This window comes from Pleuronectes platessa, chromosome 5, assembly GCF_947347685.1.
Source record: "Pleuronectes platessa chromosome 5, fPlePla1.1, whole genome shotgun sequence".
NCBI lineage: Eukaryota > Metazoa > Chordata > Actinopteri > Pleuronectiformes > Pleuronectidae > Pleuronectes > Pleuronectes platessa.
Genome location: NC_070630.1, coordinates 27624722 through 27628791, shown reverse-complemented (window position 1 = coordinate 27628791; position 4070 = coordinate 27624722). Strand labels below are relative to the sequence as shown.

The 4070-nt window shown below is 40.4% G+C and overlaps 1 long non-coding RNA gene across 1 annotated transcript; it reads right to left on the bottom strand.

The window, feature by feature from the left end:
- Nucleotides 1–1939: 1939 nt before the first annotated feature.
- LOC128440771 (uncharacterized) lies at nucleotides 1940–4069 on the bottom strand. The gene is made up of 5 exons (XR_008338568.1): nucleotides 3933–4069; nucleotides 3229–3315; nucleotides 3037–3101; nucleotides 2419–2566; nucleotides 1940–2182 (listed from the first exon to the last, which is right to left on the bottom strand). It is a non-coding gene; the product is annotated as an uncharacterized LOC128440771 (long non-coding RNA).
- Between the last annotated feature and the right edge of the window lies 1 nt (nucleotide 4070).

Sequence of the window (4070 nt, the reverse complement as noted above, 5' to 3'; positions counted from 1 at the left end):
CCTCTGCATCAGTGTCAGCATGTTGGACATATGGACTGGGCTCCTCTCATGTTCTGAAATGCGATGTGGATGTTTCCAGTCGCAAAAACCGTCCACAAATGCATTTTTTGTTGCCCCAAAAATTTTGCAGGCAAAGCAAAAGACATGTCCAGTTGATGGTGAATACACCAACCATTCACGTGGTGCTAGTTGACCATTTGGCAGGCGACTGCACATCATGTCATTAGTTAATGAACGAACCCAACCACCTAGTCCACAGTCTCTCGTCGATGCAGGATATTTCCTTCGTCTGTTGTGAAATGAAGAGGGCCCTCTTTCAATAAGAACACTCTTTACTTTGCCACTGAATATATTTCCCCACAGCGCAGGATCAGTAACAGTTTCACACCAGGAGTCTTCATCATCATCCCTCTGCTGTACCGCACTCTCAGGTTCGTTCCCGGCCGCCAATATCTCATCCACTGGCGATGTGACAGGACTTAGCTCGGTCTGACCTGTCTCGGCCGCCACCGCCAGGCTGCTGCCCGCCCTAGTAATGCTAGTGCTAGCATTGTCCGCTGCAGTTGTGGTACTGACACCGCTGCTGTCAGTACCATCACCTTGCCTCACTTTTCTGGTGAAAAATTAGGAGATGGACGGAATTTGCTGCAACAAAGAGACATCTTTGGCTTCTTTTTCTTTCCTTTGCTTTCTTTTAGCTGCTCCACTCAGCGCTCGATTCTCCATTTTGAAAACGCATTGTACGTTTGACCTCCAGCGTGCGTACGTCATTGTGTCATCACACATTTAATCTTATAATTTCTCAAAAATTCAAATTATTTTATTATCATACTACATTTTCAAAACCATATCCATTCCAATATATATTTTTTTATTCTTTTATTTTATTTTTTTTAACTAAAAAAAAAAAAAAAAAAACTCTGAAGGCCAAGGGCCCCCATTGGCTCTGGGGCCCTGGGCACACGCCCACTTTGCCCATGCGGTAATCCGTCTATGGTATTTCCTTGCACTTCTACACCATGATATTGTCAGATAAGATGCTGATTACATTAAAGCAGTGAATGCTCTTCTTTAAGCAACATAAACACACAATGATCCAATGGATCTGAAGTAGAATGGGCACATTACATTCTGTAGAGAATGCCTCAGTAATTGAAGTCAGAAAATAACTTTCTTTATCTGAGGTTCCAGTCATTTATAGTCACAGCAAAGCACACAGGTCTGGTTGTCTAAGTGGCGCCCATATCATTGTTTAAGATGTGTAACATCAAGTTTGTGTATCAGTGCAAAATACATACCGTCATTAGTCAAGAGTTCACTCTCTTGTTTACACTAAATTTAGGTGACCCAGATGTTTCACAATGCATCTGATAAGGTCTTATGAGAAACATTCTTAACATTAAAGAAATGAACACAGAGGATAGCAATAGATGTTTGACTCAAATCAGTAGCTGGTAATCAGCAGCCTGACTTTTTCAAACACATTAATACTACAATGAATGAGGCAGGGGTTATCTATCAGAAATCAACTATATCGTCACATTAGGTTTCTCTTGAGCTCATGGAAATTACCTTCACATTCCACTCACTGTCACCTAAACCATACTGTTGTTTCTGTATCTACAGTGACTTTTAGGAAAACATGTATAAAGCAATGTATAAACAATAATACATCTTATTTATTTTTTCTGTGACTATAAATGACTGGAACCTCAGATAAAGAAAGTTATTTTCTGACTTCAATTACTGAGGCATTCTCTACAGAATGTAATGTGCCCATTCTACTTCAGATCCATTGGATCATTGTGTGTTTATGTTGCTTAAAGCAGAGCATTCACTGCTTTAATGTAATCAGCATCTTATCTGACAATATCATGGTGTAGAAGTGCAAGGAAATAGCAATATGTTATGAACAATGTCATTTATTGTGCACAAACATTACATTAAGGCATCTGCTGGAAATGATATGATCAACAATTCTCATGCAAAAAATACTTTAAAAACTACACAAATAGTGTTTTGGAGAGGGGGGTTTCAGAGGGAGGGGGCAGCTCTGGAGAAAGGTCTGTCAATCCAGGTCTGCTGCTTGGTGCGATGGAGACATGAGGTTAGCATCAGGAGCGGAGGTTGCAGGAGGGACCGTGGAGCTGAGGCACACCTGTACTGCTTCTCTTGAGAAGAACTGAAGGACACACAAACAAACCATAGCGTTAAATTATGAAGATGGTTCCCTCTGATTTTTTTGTTTTAAACATAAACGTCACACAGGCCGCTAAAAACTAAAAATGCTGAAGCTAACAGCTACCCAACAGCAAGCTAATGCCTTCCTAAGGCTGCCAGGGAGTAGCAAGAGTAGCCTTGTAGCAAGAGAGTGTAGCTAATCACAGCCCTCACAGTTCTTCATCAGTGGAGAAGTACCTCGCCATGTTTTCATCTTCAGAGGAGTCATCCAAAGACTGTGCTGCTGTTCCGGAATATGTCAGGACCGCTGCAGCCTGCTGGGCTTGAACTCTGAGCACGCAGAGTAGGCCCTCACGTCCCGTCTCAGTAAATGCATCAGTACTGCCTGAGAATATATGATAAAAGACAAAACGTCTCAATAGTGCGTTTGTACGTGTGTATGTATACATACGTACACACGTACAGGGCATTCTTTTCTACAGAAATATTTTTCCTGAGTTGATGTCTCTGCTTATGCGATCTAGAATGTGAAACAAAATATATTTTGGCATAACTGTATGTTTTCGGATTGTCTAACTGTGTATTTGTGTTAAAGTCAAAAGGTCAAGGCCACACTGACCTCATCTTATGGTTTCAGTTGTCAAGAGACACAGTGTCATTTATACGAGAGAAAATATGTAGACGGACACTGCACTGGTTAGCGGAGTCATACAACGCAGTGCGGTAATTCTATCGTAGTTTTTTTGTAATAAATGGGTTATCTATTTTTACAATCTACAAAAAGTTATCTATACATTTGGTCACAGAATGTTGCACAAATAAATTGGCATTAAAGTTGGCATCTTGCTGTCTCACCAGTCTGACGATGCAGCTGAAGCGTCCATCAAGGGCTTTCTGCAGGTAATTTGGATTGTTTGTTTCTTTTGAAGAGGAGAATAACGTGAATTCGTACCGATATCAGTTTACAATCAAACCTTTTTGTGTTGACCTTGTTTAAACAGAGTCAAAGGACATTGTACAACAATGACACACATTTTCCCACAGTACCTGTCGTTCACTACTGAACTTCTGACACCCATTACTGGACTGTGTCTTCCTGTAGAGTGGTGATGTTTTCAACGTTCTTTTCACAGTCTGTCAAAACAAAATTAGAGTTACAAATGTTAATGCCCCACAACCCATTGCCAATACGGTTGTATTTGCACACCACATCGGATCGAAACAAAACTGCAGTCTGTGAAACAAGCAGTTTTGGTAGATATAAGGGAAATGCTAATATTTCTGCATGAAACATATTCAGTCCCTTATGCAAAATAACAATGATGGCAGGCCGCAACCTCGATGCCTTCGTCTACTTTGCTTACAGACTAGTTTGCGGAGTCTCGTGCTGCTGCCCACTGACCGATACATCATTGCTCTTTTCTGAAACTAATGAAGGCAAATTCACACATGTAGACAGAAATAAACAGTATAAATTAAAAGGTGTAAATATTGCTAACATTATGTTTGATGGGGGTCATCATTTTACATAACAGGAAAACTTTGCACATGTATTCCTTAAATTGACTTGCCTTCCTGTGGAAAAAGTTGTTTTCCCAGTTAAACAATCACAGCAGGGAAGCATGATTGATCAAAATTCTTTCAGTGTGATATTAACTTGTATGTCAGCAAGCGTACTTTGGGGATTTAATAAAAATGTATATTTGGCAAATTATATAAAATGGTTTTTCTGGTATATAACTTAAAAGTACCTCTTTAATGGTAGGATCATTTCTCTCCCTCATCTTCCTCGTGGTACGTGGATGATGGTAGTGGGCTCAACCCGGCTTCTCTTTCTCTCCAGGCTGCCCTTCCTGCTCTTCATCAAGCAAAACAAACTGTTCGGTCCA